Raw genomic sequence first — 20,760 nt, 5'->3', positions numbered from 1 at the left:
TGAAGCACACTCTGTGACATTTCGTTTAGGTCCAAGGTCCTTTCAGGTCTGATTTCTAGTTTCTTTTCAAGCTGGTAAAATTAGTTGCAGTTAGGGTCAGTTCCCCTGATCTGCTGTGAAGGACAGTTCAGAATAACCTCGGTTCAGAAGTTTAGTCTATGTCTTTATGAAGCTTGTCTCTCCCGTTTCGGTGTTGTTACCTTGAATCGCCAGCAGGTGGTGCTATCTCATCTGCTCGCCCCAGAGGGGGTGGGGCCGGACAGGAACAAGATGGCTGCCTGCCTCCGAGCAGGCAACAGGAGCCCCACGCCGGGTGGGCAGGACAGTCTCCGTCGCAGGAGCGGTGGCAGCGATCCCAGCAGATCTTCCCTGAAGCGGTTTGATGTGGATCTCCTCCGGCCGGGTTGTGATGAGCTACCCGTGCCAGAGGCCGCGGCGGCCGCAGCGGCGGCGGCAGCGGCGGCGGCGGCGGCGGGAGCGCTGGTCTGCTTAGCATCTTGACGTCAGTGTTTCACTTATAGGGATGAGGTACTAAACTGGGCCACACTGAGTAAAATGAGGGTTCCACAGTTACCTGTAGGAGAGCATTATTTGTTCAACAAATGAATCCTAATAGACTTGTTCCATTTTACATTACCGACTAACAAGTAAAACAATTAGCCTGCAGTTTGCATTTATGAATAACCACTGATCACAACTGTGATGCTTGTTGTGAATGTGCCTCACACTTGGGACACGCTATGTCAAATGTGTGCTGAGCTATTATGTATTGGTGATCAGTGTTAGTCTTACGTGGGTCATGCTGCCATACATTATTCTCACAGATTCCCTTTAATTTTCATTAGAGTGTACTGATGACTTTGGCTTAAGAGAGCGGTATGTCAGTGTTTCACTTCTAGGAATGTGCAATTAAATGTGTCAAATGTTTGCTGCAATGTTATTTATTGGCAATCAGTATTATTCTATCATGGCAATGCTGGAGTAATTCTCAGTTTCCCATTCAAATTTCTCATACAATACAGGATGCATTTGGTTAGCAGAGCTTTATGTCAATCAATCCCATTTAGGAATGTGCAACCACGTTGGACCACAGTGAGTGAAATGAGTGCTCCAAGGTTATTTGTGGTTTACTATTATTTTTGCAATGGGTGAAGTCTAAAATGTTTTTCCTTTTTACTTTTCCCTCTAACACAGAAAGGAATTACTCTGCATATTGCATTCATGTCTAGGGCTGACAGTTTTTGTTATGCTTGTTTGTATACGCATATTCCTTGATATACATTGTGTCAAATGTGTGCTGCAATGTTATTTACTGGTAGTTAGTATCATTCTACCATGCCAATGCAGGAATATCTGATTCTCTGTGTCCCTTTCATACATATTATACTATACAGGGTGCATATACCCAGGAGAGCAGTGTGATTGTTTCACTTTATGGGAATGATCAATCAAATTGGGCCACAATAAGTGGAATGAGTGCTCCAGAGTGATTGGTAGGAAAGCATTATTTGTTCTCTGGGGAAGACTAAATTACTTTTCTTCATACATTTCCATGTTATACAAAATACATAAGCTCTTTGTTTTTATGACCATCTTACAGCCATTGTTGTGCCTGTTTTGTATGTGCATCTCCCTTGGGACACACTGTCAAATGTGTACTGCACTATGGATTGGCAATGACTTCTGTGTTGCTTGTGGTTATACCTCATTCTCACAGTTTCACTTTTATTGATATTATAACTCTACACATTGCATTTGTTTTGGAGCGAGCGCTATATGAATCTTTCACTTTTAGGAATGTACTACTTCATTATACCGCAGTGAGTGAAAGGAGTGCTCCACAGTCATTTGTGGGAAAGCATTATTTCTTCCATGGGTGAATTGTAAAATGTTTTTACATTTTACATCTCCTTGTTATAAGAAATACAATTACGGTGCAGTTTGCTTTAACGAATAAGAGCTGACAGCCTTTGTTATGTTGGTTGTGACTGTGAATCTTCTTTGAATCACATTGTGTCAAATGTGTGCTCCAGTGTCATTTAGCAGCAATCAATATTATTCTTTCAAGGCAGTGATACAATAAACGATTCTCTCAGTGACCCATTCATATTTATCGGATTACAAAGAGTACTTATGCTTTGCAAAGAGGAATGGCAACGTTTCACTTAAAGGAATGTCCAACTAAATTGCACCACACTGAGATAAATGAATGCAACATAATTTTTTGTAGAAAAGTCTTCTTTGTTCACCTGGTGAATTCTAAATGATTTTTTCCTTATTCAGTTTCCCCCGATCTAGAATATTATTACTCTGCTGTGTCTATCTGTGAAAAAACTTAGATGGCATATTTTCATGCTGGTTTTGAATGTGCATCTGCCTTGGTTAATGCTGTGTCAAATCTGTGCTCGACTCATGTATTGGCAATTAGTAGTATTCTAAATAGACGCAGGGTGCAATCGGTAATGCACATAATCTCCGTTTCATTTTTATCATACTATTCTATCAGTATTTCACAGCTGTTGTTAAGAAAACCTTATTCGTTCACTGGGTGAATTCCATAATTGTTTTTCTTAATATATTTCCATCTAATACTGAATACAAGCACTCTGCCCTTTCATTTGTCAAGAAGCCCTGATATTCCTACTTATGCCTGTTGTGATTAGGCATCTTTTCGGGGGCAGGTTTTTCAAATGTGTGCTGCATTATGTGGGACAATCACTATTATTCTGGCTTTGTGTATGCAGTAAAATCTGATTCTCACTGTTTCCATTTTATGTATATTGTACTGTACTGGTTGCATATTCTTAGGAGTGCCATATGACAAGGTTTCACCTATAGAACTGTGAAACAACAGTGAGACACACTGAGTGAAATGAGCGATTCACTGTTAATTTTTGAAAACCATTACTTGTTTACCAGTTGAATTCCGAAAGGATTTCTATGTTGACATTTCCATCTTATACAAAATACAATTACTTTGCCATTTCAATTTAAGAATAAAAGCTGACAGATTTGATTTTCTTGTTGGGAATGTGTATTACATTTAGACATGTTGTGTCATATGTGTCCTGCATTGTTATTTATTGGCAAGTAGTAGTATCCTTGCATGGGATATGGTGTATTATATGATTTGCAAGGTGTCCCCATTATTTCTACTCTACAACATATGTTGCATTTGCTTAGCAAGGGATATGTCAGCATTTTAAGTATAGGAAAGAGCAACTAAATTGTGCCACACGAAGTAAAATGAGGGTTCCACACTTACCTGTAGGAGAGCATTATTTGCTCACTGAATGAATTCTAATAGACTTGAACCACTTTACATTACCGACTAATTGGAAAAATAGTGAGCCAGCAGGTTGATTTACAAGTAAGCACTGATCGCCATTGTGATGCTTGTGAATGTGCCTCACACTTTGGGACACGCTATGTCAAATGTGTGTTGAGCTATTACTTATTGGCGATCAGTATTAGTCTCACTTAGGGCATGATGCCATGCAAGATTCTCACAGATTCCCTTTTAATTTTCGTTAGAGTGTACTGACGACTTTGGCTTAAAAGAGTGGTATGTCAGTGTTTCAGTTCTAGGAATGTGCAATTAAACTGTGTAAAATGTGTGCTGCAATGTTATTTATTGGCAATCAGTATTATTCTATCATGGCAATGCTGGAGTAATTCTCAGTTTCCCATTCAAATTTCTCATACAATACAGGATGCATTTGGTTAGCAGAGCTTTATGTCAATCAATCCCATTTAGGAATGTGCAACCACATTGGACCACAGTGAGTGAAAAGAATGCTCCACGGTTATTTGTGGTAAAGCATTATTTTTTCACCAGGTGAAGTCTAAAATGTTTTTCCTTTTGAATTTTCTGTCTAACACAGAACAGAATTACACTGCATGCTGTATTTAGGCATAGCGGTGACTGTTTTGGTTATCTTTGTGTGTACATGAACATTCCTTGGTATACACAGCATCAAATGTGTGCTGCAATTTTATTTACTGCCAGTCAGTACGAGTCTATCATGGCATTGCTGGAATAACTGATTCTCTGTGTCCCTTTCAAATATATTACACTATACAGGGTGCTTATACACAGGAGAGCAGTGTCATTGTTTCACTTACAGGAATGGGCAACTAAATGTGCCACACTGAGTGGAATAAGTGCTCCAAAGTTACTGGTAGGAAAGTATTATTTGTTCTCCGGAGAAGTCTAAATTATTTTTCTTTATACATTTGCGGGTTATACAAAATACACATGCTCTTTGTTTTCCAAAAAGGCTCACAACTTTTGTCATGCTTGTTTTGTATGTGTGTCACCCTTGGGAAGCGCTGGGTCAAATGTGTACTACACTTGATTGGCAATGACTAACTTTCTTCTGTGGTGCAGGCAGTAATACCTCATTCTCACGGTTTTGCTTTTATGGAAATTATACTCTACAAGGTGCATTTTATTAGGAGAGAGCTCTATAGCAATCTTTCACATTTAGGAATGTGCGACTACATTATACCACAGTGAGTGAAATGTGTGCTCCACAGCCATTTGTGGGAAAGCCTTATTTCTTCAACCAGTGAATTACAAAATGTTTTTGCATTTTACATCTCCAGGTTATGAGAAATACAAGTACTGTGTTGTTTGCTTTAAGGAATAAGAGCTGACAGCCTTTGTTTGCTGGTTGTGACTGTGAATCTTCTTTGAATCACATTGTATCACATGTGTGCTCCAGTGTCATTTAGGGGCGATCAGTATTATTCTAATAAGGCAATGATGCGACGACTGATTCTCTCAGTGACCCACTCATATTTATCGGAATGCAAAGGGTGCTTATGCTTTGAAAAGAGGATTGGCAATGTTTCAATTATAGGAATGTCCGACTAAACTGCTCCACACTGAGATTAATGAATATGATGTAGTTTTTTGTAGGAAAGTCTTATTTGTTCACCAGGTGAATCCTACAATATTTTTCCCTTTTTCAATGTCCCTCTAATCTAGAATATAATTACTCTGCTGTGTGCATTTGTGAACAAACTTTTATGGCTTTTTTAATGCTGGTGTTGGATATGCATCTTCCTTGGTTAATGCTGTGTCATTCCTGTGTTCCACTCATGTATTGGCAATCAGTAGTATTCTAAATAGAGGCAGGGTGATGTTTCTAATTCACAGTGTCCGTTTCATTTTTATTATACTATACTATCAGTATTCCACAGCTATTGTGAAGAAAACATTATTCCTTCACCAGGTGAGTTCTAAAATGGTTTTTCTTTATACATTTCCATCTAATAATGAGTACAACTGCTCTGCAGATTCATTTGCCAAGAAACCCTGATAGCCTTACTTATGCCTGTTGTGAGTAGGTCTCTTTTTTGGGACACATTTTTCAATTGAGTGCTGCATTATGTAGGACAATCAGTATAATTCTGGCTTTGTGTATGCAATAAAACCTGATTTTCACTGTTTTTTTACATATATTGTATTGTACTGAGTACATATTCTTAGGAATGCCGTGTGACAAGGTTTCACCGATAGAAATGTGAAACTAACATGTGACACAATTAGTAAAGAGCGATTCACTTAATTTTAGGACATTAGTTGTTCACCGGTTGAATTCCAAAAGGTATTTCATGTTGACATTTCCATCTAATAGAAAATACAATTACTCTGCCGTTTTCATTTACGAATAAGAGCTGACAAGGCTCTGTTTGCTTGTTGGGAATGTGTTTCATGTTTGGACTCGCTTTGTCAAATGTGTCCTGCATTGTTTTTTATTGGAATGTAGTAGTATTCTTGCATGTTGCATGGTGTATTACATGATTCTCATGATGTCCCTAAGGTTTCTATTCTACAACAAAGGTTGCATTTGCTTAGCGGAGAAATATGTTAGTAATTCACGTATAGGAAAGAGCAACTAAATTGTGCCACATGGAGTAAAATGAGGGCTCCACACTTACCTCTATTAGAGCATTGTTTGTTCACTGGACGAATTCTAAGAGACTGCTTCCACTTTTCATTACCGACTAATTGGAAAAACAGCCTGCAAGTTGATTTACAAGTAAGCACTGCTCGTCATTGTGATGCTTGCTGTTAATGTGCATCACACTTGGGACACGCTATGTCAAATGTGTGCTGAGGTATTACTTATTGGCGATCAGTATTATTCTCACTTGGGGAATCATGCCATACGTGATTCTCACAGATTCCCTTTTATTTTCTTTATAGTGTACTTACTTTGGCTTAAAATCATGGTATGTCACTGTTTCACTTCTAGGAATGTGCAATTAAACTGTGTCAAATACGTGCTGCAATGTTATTTATTGGCAATCAGTATTATTCTATCCTGGCAATGCTGGGATACTTCTCAGTTTCCCATTCAAATTTATTAGACAATACAGGATGCCTTTGCTTAGCAGTGCTTTATGTCAATCAATCACATTTAGGATTGTGCAACTACATTGGACCACAGTGAGTGAAATGAGTGCTCCACGGTTTTTGTGGTAAAGCATTATTTTTCACCAGGTGAAGTCTAAAATGTTTTTCCTTTTGACTTTTCCATCTAACACAGAATAAAATTAGTCTGCATATTGCATTTAGGTATAGCGCTGATGGTTTTTGTAATGCTTGTTGTGTACATACATATTCCTTGGTACAAGCTGTGTCAAATGTGTGCTACAACGTTATTTACTGGCAGTTCGTATGATTCTATCATCACAGTGCTGGAATACCTGTTTCGCAATGATCCGTTCATATATATTATACTATACGGGGTGCATATACCCAGGAGAGCAGTATCATTGTTTCACTTACAGGAATGGGGAACTAAATTTTGCCACACTGAATGGAATGAGTGCTCCAAAGTTATTGGTAGGAAAGCATTATTTGTTCTCTGGGGAAGTCTAAATTATTTTTCTTTATACATTTTCGTGTTTTACAAAATACATACGCTCTTTGCTTTTCAAAGCAGCTCACAGCCTTTGTCATGTTTGTTTTGTATGTGCATCTCCCTTGGCACACTCTGCGTCTAATGTGTACTGCACTATTGATTGGCAATGACTAATCTTCTCCTGTGGTGCATGCAGTTATACCTCATTCTCATGGTTTCACTTTTAGTGAAGTTATACTCTACAGGGTGCATTTAGGAGTGAGCGCTATATCAATCTTTCACATTTAGGAATTTGTGTCTACACAATACCACAGTGAGTGAAATGAGTGCTCTGCAGGCATTAGTGGGAAAGACTTATTTCATCAATGGGTGAATTGCAAAACAATTTTGCATTTTACATCTCCAGGTTATAAGGAATACAAGTACTGTGCTGTTTGCTTTAACAAATAAGAGCTGACAGCCTTTGTTATGGTTGTTGTGACTGTAAATCCTCCTTGAATCACATTGTATCAAATGTGTGCTCCAGTGTCATTTAGTGGCGATCAATATTATTCTTATATGGCCATGATGCTATAACTGATTCTCTCAGTGATCCATTCATATTTATCGGACTACAAAGGGTGCTTATGCTTTGGAAAAAGGAATGGCAATGTTTCACTTATAGGAATGTCCAACTAAACTGCACCACACTGAGATGAATGAATGTGACGTAGTTTTTGGTAGGAAAGCCTTATTTGTTCACTGAGTGAATTGCAAAATATTTTCCCTTTAATTTCCCTCTAATCTAGAAGATAGTTACTCTACTGTGTGCATTCGTGAATAAACTCTGAAGGCCTTTTTTATGCTGTTTTTGAATGGGCTTAGACCTTGGTTAACACTGTGTCAAACCTGTGCTCCACTTATTTATAGGCAATCAGTATTATTGTAAAGCATGGCAGGGTATAATATTCAAATTCACTTAGTCTCGGTTTCATTTTTATTATACTCTACTCTCAGCATTCCACAGCAATTTAAAAAAAACTTTAGTTTTTCAGTGCATGAAATCTAAAATGGTTTTGCTTTATACTTTTCAATCTAATGGTGAATACAGGTATACTGTGGGTTCATTTGCCAGTAAGCCCTGATAGCCTTTCTTATGCCTGTTGTGAGTAGGACTCTTTTTAGGGACATGTTTTTCAAATGAGTGCTACCTTTCTAGGACAATCAGTATTATTCTGGCTTTGTGTATGCACTAAAACCTGATTCTCACTGTTACCCTTTTGTGTATATTTTACTTCCTGGGTGCATATTTTTAGGAGTGCCGTATGTATATGGCAAGTTTTCCCTTATAGAAATGTGAAACTATAGTGTGCCACACTATGAATTTGTATGAGTTTTAGGATGGATTCTTTTTTCTACTTCTGCAAAACATGCTATTGGGATTTTGAGAGGGATTCTACTGAATCTACAGATTACTTTGGGTAGTATTGACTTCTTAACAATACTTTCTTTCAATCCATGAACCTGGGATGTCTTTCCATTTGTGTCTTCTTTTATTTATTTCAGCAATGCTTTTATACATTCAGTGTACAAATTCTTTATCTGCTTAGTTAAATTTATTCCCAAGTAGTTTATTATTTTTGATACTATTGTAAATGGAATTGTTTTCTTAATCTCCTTTTTGGGTTGTTCATTGTTAGTGTATAGACTTACAACTGATTTTTGTGTGTTGATCATCAGATTCCCTTTGAAACCCGTATTATGACATGTCACTACCCACCTCAGTCCAAGTCAAAATGCCTTGCTTGGTGCAAATAGTTTTCCTTTTGTGGGGAATCATCAACAGTAAAGATATAAGTTGATCAAAACTTACTCTGAGAAATCGTCAACAGGGGAGAACAGAGATGTCCATGGGGAGATGAAATACACTAATTTTGTTGTTCTGAACACATCACAGGCTTTTCTCATCTAACTCGGAATGCAGCTTCACAACTTTTCCTCTTGGACTGCATGTGGTGTCTGAGTATCCTGCAGGTGAGCCCAGCTGTCATGCCATCACCTACCTATCACCATCATCAACAGCCTGCAGGGTATCTTCATCTTCCTAGTGCTTTTTCACCAGCAAGTGCTACTTTCTAGTTCCCACCTGGGACCCTTCTCTTTTCAACCCATTTCAGTGAGCTGACCCAGAACATGGCTTGTGTCTGTGGAAACTTGTTCAGAAGAATCAGGAAAACAATAGCTGAGTCTGAGAATTACACACTCCAGCAGGGCTGTATCTTATGCCTTTGAATTGAACACAGTAAGAGCATGTTTTGCTCTTCCCCAGAGAACCTCTCTAATTGATTCACTTGGGGTGCATATGTTTATAACACCAGCAACCTGGGTCCACAGTGGGTGATGTTTTAGGGTGGCTCACACTTGACCTACTCTTTGACTCACTAGAAGGCATTTCCTCCAAAAAAAAAACATTGTGAAAAAGTTGACTGTTCCTCATAGGTGACTATGTTCAACTTGATTCTTCACATGCTCATTAAAGAATCCATAAAAGTATTGGGCACCAACTTTGTGCTGCCTGTAATGTTGTATGCTTTATAAATGTAGGCAAATACCCCAAACTTTTAAGGATAGTCATATCTGTTAGTTAAATAGAACCAAATGTTTCAGACTGTGATTTACAAGCTAAGCATGTCAGCATCTTTATCTGTTCCTTCAATTCCACATAATGTTAAGTGTTACTTTATGCCCACTGCCTCACAATGGCAGAAAATAGCTTACGTGTGCACATACATGCACACGTACTTTTATAAAGTAAACTGAGCTATCTTAACTTGGAATTCTGAGCTTGTAAAAATTTCTATTGTTTTATTCTTTAGTTTTGGTATATTCAAACTGCAAGATTTGGAATAAGACTTAGTAAAGGCATGGGGTGATTTTTCTAATAGTACTGCTATCTACAGGCTGAAGATTAATAAAAGTCATTGTTTAATCTCTCCTCTAATGCTAGAATGTGATGACAATTTGTCTCTCTAGGGTCTGGCTGAAGGTGGGAGGGTGGTCTTGTTCTCTCATGCCAACAGTCTTTTCTGTGACTTCATATAATTTTTTTTTTGTCACCCAGGCTGGAGTGCAGTAACATAATCATGGCTCACTGTGGCCTCAGCTTCCTCAGCTCAGGTCATCCTTCCATCTCAACCTCCCAAGTAGCTGGAACTACAGGTGTGTCTGCCATGCCTTGTTAATGTTTTGAATTTTTGTAGAGATGAGGTGTCACTTTGTGGCCCAGGCTAGTCTTGAACTCCTGGGCTCAAGCAAACCGCTTGCCTTGGCCTCTCAAAGTGCTGGGATTACAGGCATGAACCACTGTGCCCAGCCCCCAACACTCACTTCTATTTTTTTTCTAAATATATACAGCATTTTGCCCACTTTAGCTTTTTTGGGAGTGGTAGTACCAAAAGACTGTGAGATAGAGTTGTACGTAGATGAAAAAAATAGAATAATGTATTTCTGAGTAGAATGGGCATCACTGCTTCAAATAATCAACTCTTTCTTATTTAGTTTACCATGCATGGCACCATAGTAGGCTTTCCTATGTAAGAGTCAAGATGAGCACAGTTCCCTAGGGAGTAAGAACAAAGGATTTTTCATAACATATAATTTTTTTTCCCATTTTTATTTTAGATTTAGGGTGTCCACATGCATGTTTGTTACATGGACATATTGTACAGTGGTGGGGATTGGGTCATAGGTGGCCCATTCTTCAGATAGTGAACATTGTACCCAATGGGTAATTTCTGATCCCAACCCCCATTCTCACTTCCCTCCTCACTAGTGTCCCCAGTGTCTATTTTTTTCATCTTTGAGACCTTTTAGTTCAAATACATGAGTGAGAACATGCGGTGTTTGGTTTTCTGTTTCTGAGTCAATTAACTTATGATGATGATGTCCAGCTCATCCACATTGCTGCAAAAGACATGGTTTTATTCTTTTTAATGGCTGCATAGTATTCCATATCACTCACACAAGTGAGGATGGCAATTACTAGAAAGTCAAAGAACAATAGATGTTGGCACGATTGCAGAGAAAAGGGAATGCTTATCCACTGTTGGTAGGATTATAAACTAGCTTGACCTCTATGAAAAACAGTATGGAGATTACTCAAAGAATTAAAAATTGAATTACCATTTGACCCAGCAATTTACTAGGGACCTACTCAAAGCAAAATGAATTAATATATGAAAAGGATACCTGTACTCATGTGTTCATTGCAGCACTATCCACAACAGCAAAATCATGGAACCAAATTTAGTGCCCATCAATAACTGACTGGATAAAGAAAATGTGGTATATATAAGGGGGTTCCCTACAACCCACAGTATGTTTATACAAAATTGTGTATTTAATTCTTACATGTTTAAGCTTCAGTCGGCTTCAAAGTACTCTCATTTGATGCAATACACCTATCGAGATGCTTTTTCCACTGCTCAAAACAGTTTTTGAACTTGTCAGTTCTGGTGTCCTTCAGTGCTTTTTTGTTTCACCTCTTCCATATTGGCAAAATTTTTCTCTTCGAGGACCTTTTTTATCCATAGAAATAAATGGGGTTAAAAGGGTGCTAGGGGAGAGATTGGTTAAAGGGGGGCAACATGGGGATCATGCTATTTTTGGTCAAGAACTGCTGAACATTCAGCGAGGTGTGACAGGTGCACTCATCAATCACCCATCACACAATGGGCAAACATGGTGAAAGAGTCTCTAAAAAAATTAATTGAAGTTGAACACAGCCTCCCACACAATGTTAGCTGGTACATTGATGCCGATGGATGCTTAGAACACTTACCTAGTGGAGAAGCCTATACTTCAAGGATCCTGCCCTCCAAAAGATAATTCCATTTTTTAAAGTTCCCTACATGTTTACACCATGGAAGAACAAACATTTAAACAGAAACCATTGCTAATGGCTAATGAGTCAAGGAGCCCCTATATGTAAGCCATGCTAGGGCATCACCTGCTGTGTTCCCAGGTTTGCCTAGTGTGACAGGCACATACTCTTCCAGTGAATCAGTAAGCAAAATGCTCTGGGAGTGATGCGTATAACCATGCTGGATTTGAAGGCATCCGACATGGCCCTGCTGGAGAGTGTGCACACCTCAGACTCCACTCTCAGTTTCCTTATTGCTTTGAACCATTTCCCAAATTGCTCCTGGATCTGCAGAGGTAAGCACATTCTGGGTCAGCTCACAGAGAGGGGCGGGAATGGGAGAAGTCTTGGGGGGTAGTTGGGCAGTGGTACCTGCGGGCTGAGGAGGCTGTAGACCAGGAAGATGAAGAAGCCCTGAAGCCTGTTGATGATGGTAAAGAGGTAGACCATGACCCGGGCAGCTGGGCCCAACTATAGCAAGCCCAGACACCACATGATGAATAGCTGAGTCATTGCTTTAAATGTCAGGATTCTGGGTTGGATGAGAAAGGAGGTTTGTTGCACCCAGAGCCACAGGATCAAGGCTATTCTCATCTCCACTCATGGCTCCCTGCTCTTCCCTGAAGGTAGTTTCTCAGACTCAATTGTGTTGGCTTAGATCTTTCCTGTCATTGACACTCCACAATAGAAATGACACTTGGGTCTAGGATAGCATTTTGACTTGGAAAGCAGAGATACTTCATATGAGAGGGCACCCCAAAAATCCAGGAATTATCTTTTGGGCGGTTGGCCCCTTGTAATACAGGTTTCCTCTGCTAGCAGATTTTCTAGGAACCCCTCAGAATTGTGAGAGGTTATGTTCAGCTTCAGCGAGCTTTTTTTTTTTTTAGATTCTTTCAACTCATTTGTCCATTTCAGGATGGGTGATTTACAAGCATACTTGTCCATACCACCCTGAGTGTTCAGCAGTTTTTGGCCAAAAAAGGCATGACCCCCATGTCCCACCCTCCCTATTCACCCAATCTTGCACTAAGCGACTTTTTGTTGTTGTTTTTTTCTTTGGGTGAAAAAAAATCCTCAAAGGGAAATGTTTTGCTGATATGGAAGAGGGAAAACAAGACAAACAAAAAATGGCAGAAGCATTGAAAGGCATCAAAATCGATGAGTTCAAAAACTTTTGAAGAGTAGAAAAAGCATCTCACTAGGTATATTGCATCAAATGGAGAGTACTTCAAAGGTGGCTGAAGTTTAAACATGTAAGAATAAATACACAATTTTTAAATAAGTAAATTCCAGGGTTTTTGGTCCTCCTCATAATTCTGTGTTCCAATGAAGATCCCAAATTTTGTTCAACCAACCTTACTGAGGACATACTGTGCTACAGCCTTGGCATTAAAAATAGCAAAGAGAAGAGTTCTGCTTCCGTGAACTTCATAGTCTCTTCAAATGACTACTACAACCAAAGAATGATGTACAAAGTTTGGGAAGGATATCGATAGAAATCTGGAAGAAAGTACATTCGTTTTGCAAAAGTGTGCCTGGAGTGAAGGTTTGCCCAACCCCCCTAGAGGATTTGATGTTGACCAGGAATTTTCCAGAGGGAGAATTGCATGAGGAGTGAAAAGGAGTCTGAACTGAGGATAAGATTGTGTGGACAGTCATGAAAACATAAATATTTTAGCACTTCTATCGTAAGACTGTTGACAAAAACCCAAAGAATGTTTTGTTCTTGCCTTTTATACAAATAATTGATGCATAATATTTGTGTATCATTATGGGATACATGCGTTCTTGTTTTTTTACATGCATACAATGTGTAATAATCAAGCCAGGACATTTAGGGTGTCTATCACCTCAAGTTTATCACAGTTTATATGTGTTGGGAACATTTCAAGTCTTCTCTTCTAGCTATATTAAAATATATTATACATGATGGTTACTACCATCCCCTACTCTGCTATCAAACATTAAAACATTTCTTCTATCTATATGTTTGTACCCAGTAAACAAGTTCTCTTTATATCCCTTATCTCCCACCCCACGCGCTTCCCAGCCTCTGGTATCTGTCATGTTACTCTCTGTCTCCGTGTCATCAGTTAGTTTTAGCTCCCACATACGAGTGAGAATGTGTGATACTGGTCTTTTTGTGCCTGGCTTATTTTACTTAACATAATGACCTCCAGTTCCACCATGTTCACTTAACATAATGACCTCCAGTTCTGCCATGTTGCTGAAAATGACATGATTTCATTTTTTAAGTGGTGACTAGTAGTCCATTATGTATATGTTTCTATATATCCATATACAGTTTATCAACCAATGTTGACTCTTCCTGTTACTGAGGGATTCACAAAATGGGATTAGAGGTGGACAGAACATTTTGCATGGGGTGTCAGCAGCAGACCACTGGGTCTGATATGGCTGCTGTGGGAGGATGGCTGCATCTATTTACTCTGGGTCACCTCAGATCCCTGAGAAGAGACACCGGGGGCTGTTGAGGCACATGGCTTTGCTCTTGGGAACCATGCATGTATGTCTATGTGGTTGTCCCCTCTTCTCATCTTACCTTGTGTTTTGGAGAGTGGACCCTCTACTGTTGAGGGAAGAGTGCTTTGCAAAATACAAAGTGTCATCAGAAATAAAAAATTCATCTTCAGAAAACCACAAATTTATTGAATGAAAATTTAAACATGTTATACCTTCATTCTAGCCTCTCCAACATCAATTATACACATAAGCAGTTTTAAAACATTGAATAACAGTGTTAGAATTTGAGGACTGAGGAGTTTTTATTTTATTTTAAGAAACCCATGACAACCCATGACAGCCCAGACACATTTCTGCTCATGTTACTATTCTTATAATCCTACTCTTCTATTGACCCTCAGCTGGGCAGTAAGGATGGTCTAGCAATGTCACTCAAGAGAAGATGGCACAGATGGGGCCAAAGAAGCTCCATATAAATCTCTTTTCTGGGTGGAGCCAGCAGCTGAGCAAAAAAGAGAGTACTATCTGTATTGGTCCTTGGACGCACAGAACAGCTATGGACATCCATTCCCTCCCACCCCCTCCCTCTTCCTCCCTTCCTTCCTTCATCAACAAATATTGAATGTCTCTTCTGTGACAGTCTCTGTGCTTGGCTCTGAAGATATAGTGGTGAAGAAAGTAAACATGACCTTAGATCCAACAAATTTCAACTAAAAAATGAAAGCCTTTGAGAACGTATATCTGGATGTCATAATATACTTTGAGAATGTATATCTGGATGTCATAGTTTATTTTGGGGTCTATGGAATTGGAATGGTTCAGGAAAATTCCCCAAGGAAATTCTGTTTTAGCTGAGACATGAAGAATGAATGGGTGTTCCTGAGATAAACAATTCTGAAGCAGGAGAGAAATCTGTAAATATGCTAGCAGGTTTTAGAGTCCAGTGAGCCTAACATAGCTTTAAAAGTTTTTCTTACATCATTTAAATTGTTTGTCGGCTGTAAAACTCATCAACTGAGTTTAAATGTACTTTTATGGCTCTATTGAAATGTATTTCATGTATCATAAAATTCACTTGTTTAGAGTGCACAGTTCAGTGATTTTTAGAATTCTAGAGTTGTACAACTATTGCCACAATCTAACTTTAAAATATTTCCAGTTGTTCAAAAAGAAACCTTGTACACATTATCAGTCACTCTTCATTGCCACTTCCATATATTCCACTCTCACTCGCCACTTCAGCCCCAGGAAACTATGAATCTTCTTTCTGTCCCTATGGATTTGCCAAGTCTGGACATTTCACATAAATGCAAGCATACTGCATGTGTTCTATGACTTAAAACTTAACATGTTTTCCAGGTTCATCCATATTGCAGCATTAAAAAAAGATAAATAATCTTTTATAATTCTTTTTATGGCTAAATACTATCTCACAACATGGACAAACCATATTTTGCTTATACATTCATCAGGGAGAGACATTTAGATTGTTTCCAATTTTGAATGATTTAAAATAATGTGTTATGACTATTCATTTAACAAATTTTTATGTGGACATCTGTTGTCATTTGTTTTGAGTATATACCTAGGAGTGAAACTGATGGGTCATATGGTAGTTATATGTTTAACTTTTTGAGTAACTGCCAAACTAAAGAAATTAAAATATAAATCAAGGTAAATAAAAGTATAATTTTTGCTGGTACACCTGCACTACAAAACATACTAGATAGATTCCGTCAGGGTGAAATGAAAGGACACTAGATGGTAAATTGAATCCACACAAAGAAGTAAAGAGTACCAATAAAAGTAATTACATCTGAATTATGAAATACAGAGTAAATATATTTTTGCTTGTTACTCATTTCTTCTGTTTAAAAAAGACAACTGCACAAAGAAATACTTATAAAATTGTGTCAATGATTTTATAAGGTGTACAGATAGGATTTTTATAAAAATTATAACAACAAGGAGAAGGTAGGAAATGGGAGGCATATTGGAAGAAAGTTTTGTGTCGTACTTTTGTTTGGAAATTAAGTTAGTGTTAATTCACTAGATTGTTTTAACTTAATATGATAATTGCAATCATAGTAAATAAACAACAAAGAATTTTAAAATTATAATTGAAAATATCCATTTAACACAAAGATGAACAGAAATGAAAAATGGTAATAAAAAGCGTATAAGATATATAGAAAAGAAATAATAACATGGAAGATAAAAATTCTACCTTATCAGCTGTTACAGGAGATGTAAATTTGTTAAACACCATAATCAAAAGTTAGAGAATGATAGTATGGACAAAAATTATATGCCTTCTACATGAGACACATTTTAGATTCCAAGACATAAATAGGTTGAAAGAAAAAGATAGAAGCAGGAAACAAATGAGAACCAAAGTGGATATATTAATATCAGACAAGATAGGTTTTAAGACACAACATATCACTAAAGGCAAATAACATTTTATAATAATAAGGCCAATCCAACAGGAAGAGATAATGACTATAAACATATAGGTACCAGAGTCCCTACTAAATGAAACAAAACTGAACAGATTGAAGAGAGAAACAGACATTCAACAATAATAATTGAAGTCTTAAATTCCTCTGTAGTGACATAGTGCCCCTCAAATGATATATCCAAGTCTTAATCCATGGTATCTGTAATTATGGCCTTATTTACAGATAGGGTTTTTGCAGTTGTAACTGAATTAAAGATCTTAATATGAGATCATCTTGAATTTAGGATGGTCTTAATTCAATGACTCTTGTCCTTATAATTCTTACAAGGAGAAGGGGATTTCCAATACAGAAGCACAGAGATGCAAGCCATGGGGAGACAGAGGCAGATACTGAAGTTATGCAGACTCTAGCTGAGCAATGTTTGTTTAGAACCACCAGAAACTCTAAGAGGCAAAGAAGGATTCTCTCCTAGAGGCTTCAGAGGGATTGTGGCACTGCCATTTTCTTGATTTTGGACTTCTGGCCTCCACAACTGTGAGAGAATAAATTTTTGTTATTTCAAGCCCTCAATTTCATGATAATTTGTTATAGCTGCCTCAGGAAAGTAATACAACATTACTCTCAGTAATTGATAGAATAATGAGACAGGAGATCAAAAAGAAAATAAAATACTTGAACAACCCAGTAACTAAGTAGATCTAATAGACATCTATAGAATATGCCACTCAAAAGCAGCAAAATACACACTATTCTCAAGCACACAAGAAATAGTCTCCAGGATAGACTATATGTTAGGCATTGAAAGAAGCCTCAATATAATTCAAAGATTGAAATAATAAAAACTATTTTTTCAGACCATTGTTGAATGAAATTAGAAACCCACAATAGAAGAAAATTTGTAAAAATTAAACAAGACTCTCCTAAATAACAAATAGGTCAAAGAGGAAATCACAAAGGAAATTAGAGAATACTTTGAGATAAGTAAAAATGAAAATACGACATAGAAAATTTGCAGAAGGCAGCTATTTTAGTGCTTGGAGGAAAATTCAAAGGTGCCTATCTAAAAAAATGCATACAAATCTTAACAGTCTGATCTTCCAACTTAAGAAAAGAGAAGATCAAGATAAACTTATATCTAGCAGAAAGAAGAACATAATAAAGATTAGTGTGGAAGCAAATAAAACAGAGAATCAAAAGTTAGAGAAAATCAATAAAACAAAAGTGACTTTTTGAAAAGATCAACAAAATTGGCAAGTTTACTATACTGACCAGTAAAGACAGAAAACTCAATATTATCAGGGATAAAAGATGGTACATTAATACTTAACTTACAAAAAGATAAAATATGTTAAGGAACTACAAAAAACTCTGACACAAATTAGATAATCTAGATAAAATGGATACATTCTTAGAATGACATGCTACCAAAACTATCTCGAGGAACTAGATGATTTGAATAGACCTACAACAAGTAAAGAGATTGAATTAATAATTTGAAAACTTCCAATAAAAGAAAGACCAAGCCCAAATGGTTTCACTGAGTTCAATCAGACATTTAAAGAAAAATTAATGCCGATTCTTCACCAAATTAAAAATAGAAAAGAAGGGACAATTTCTTTTTTTTTTTTGAGTTGGAGTCTCACTCAGTCGCCCAAACTGGAGTGCAGTGACCACTCCCGGCCACCTCACCTCGACCTGCTGGGCTCTGGCGATCCTTCCGCCTCAGCCTTCCAGTGGGACACTTTCTAAACCATTCAACAAGGCCAGCATCACCTTGATACCAAAACCTGAAAAAGACATTGGAAGAAAATAAAACTGCAGAGGAAAATCCCTTTCAAATAGGAGTGCAAAAAACAAAATCCTGCAATATATAAACAGAATTACACAAGCTGGGCATGGTGGCTCATGCCTGTAATTTCAGTGCTTTGGGAGGTTGAAGTGGAAAGATTGCTTTAGGCCAGGAGTTTGAGACAACCTTGCACCACATGGTGAGACCTTGTCTCTCTAAAAAGTTTAAAAAAGGGATAATACGCCATGACCAAGTGGTAGTTATTTCAGGGCTGCAGGGCTGGTTTAGTATCCAATAACCAGTCACAGTAATACATATATTAATAGAATAAAAATTATATGATCATCTGAATAGGTTCAGAACCGCACTTGACAGAATCACACACTCTTTCATCATCAAAGCACCCAACACACTAAAAATAGATAAGAATTTCCTCAACTTGAAAAAAGGGTGTCTGTGAAAAATCCTTAGTGAACATCATACTTTAATGGGGAAAGATTGAATGCTTTTTCTCTAAACTCAGGAACAAGACAAAGTTGTCTGCTTTTCTAGTCAATGTTGTCTTGGAGATTTTAGTACAATTAGGCAACAACAACAACAAACCTATAGAGAAAAATGCCTGGCACAAAGTAGCACCTTATAAATCTTAACTATGACAATATCAATTGTTTTGGTCATTCCAATCAGGTCTACCTGACCTGATGAAAAATGGAACTATCTTATAGGATTTGGATAAAATAGGTTACATTTAAAAAAAAATTTTCCTGAGCACTTAAAAAAATTTCATCCTTACTATTTCAAGGAAAAAGATTTAAACATATTTTCCTTAATTAGTATACTATTCTACCAGAAAGATCCCCTAGGGATTATTACTTAGTGTCTCTCTGCATATTATGCTTTGGCATAACTAAATTGCTGCATTGGTTCTAGTGTTGACTGTGGACATGTTAGAGAAGACAGGGGTAAGTGAAGCTTGCATTTACTGGGCATGAGTTCTATAAAGGTGATGCCTGGATGTTGCAGAAATGGACACAATCACAGCTGGGACTCTGTAGTTGGCAAGGTACATGAGTCTGCTAAGGCTTGAGTAGGTAACCATCAGGTTCCAAGCACTGAGGAAAAGGTGCAGGCCTTCCAGCAGCATCCAGGTGAAGGAGGCCAGGTAGAGATAGTGCAAGGCACCAGTGATAGTGATGCACAGCCCCTGTGGGAGGAGAAAGAGATGCCCAGGACAGCAGTAAGGTCTGAGTGTGCTCAGGACTTCTCCTGTATGCTGCCACTGGGGAGAATTCTGAGAGCTACGACTGAGCTGTACCTAAAAATATGTGTTTTCTATTTGAGTCAGGCAATGTGAAATTGGTAGATTCCTCCTCTAACCATCTCCAGGACTTATGGCTATTTTATTAAGGTACCCAATGCAACATCACTCCATGAGCCAGCATTCCCTGTGGCAAGGAAGGGAGTACTTTGGGACACCAGCATCAGTACCTTGAGTTCAGTTCTGTCAATCACCGTGAGGAATAGGAGGTGGGTCAGGAAGAGGCAGAGCAAGAGCTGCAGGTGCAGCCAGGTGCTGGTGTTCTGGATGACTTTGCACAGGAGGAAGGTGAGGGCTGCTAGGAGGAGGCATAGCAGGGAGAGACACAGCCCCATGTAGGTGATGACAGTCAGCATGAAATTCTCCTCCTGGGACCCAGTAAAGAGGAGCTCATGGCCATGTTTTCCTGCTCCAGGGTTGTCGGTGACCAGCACTGATCTATGAGGGAGGGTTAGGACTCGCACCGGAGAGTCTGGACGGCGAGAAGAGATCACTTGGAGGCAGTTCTTCTGGGATCAGCTTGATCAGAACTGAGTCCAAATTTTATTCAGACTCCTTCCAACTTATATACCATTTTCTATACCTTCCAGCAGTGTGATAATTACTTGCTGGGGGCGTACAAATTCCATGATGTATATCGCGCTTTACAAACTATGCATCACAAGACCATCACGAGACTTGCAAGTTCCAAGCAAACAATTCAAACTCCATGATGCCTGACATGCTTCACAAAACTTACATTAAGGTCACAGGTTCACAATTTCAATACAGTTTGTTCAAAGTGTTTTCCATAATGTTCAATAAATCGTTCATAGTATACTGTTTGTTCTAAACCCTGATTAATACAAAACCTTTCTAAGTTAACTCTAGGTTCAATCCAAGTTCACTGATTCCTAATATTTTTTAATGATTGATATTATCAACTT

General features: G+C 38.1%; 1 pseudogene; it reads right to left on the bottom strand.

The window, feature by feature from the left end:
* Positions 1-5,594: 5,594 nt before the first annotated feature.
* Positions 5,595-20,463, bottom strand: LOC103256587 (annotated as a pseudogene).
* Positions 20,464-20,760: the final 297 nt, after the last annotated feature.

This window comes from Carlito syrichta, unplaced genomic scaffold, assembly GCF_000164805.1.
Source record: "Carlito syrichta isolate Samal-C Ts95f unplaced genomic scaffold, Tarsius_syrichta-2.0.1 Scaffold290337, whole genome shotgun sequence".
In the NCBI taxonomy this organism is placed as follows: Eukaryota; Metazoa; Chordata; class Mammalia; order Primates; family Tarsiidae; genus Carlito; species Carlito syrichta.
The sequence above is the reverse complement of the archived record's forward strand: the minus strand, read 5'-3'. Positions and strand labels throughout refer to the sequence as shown.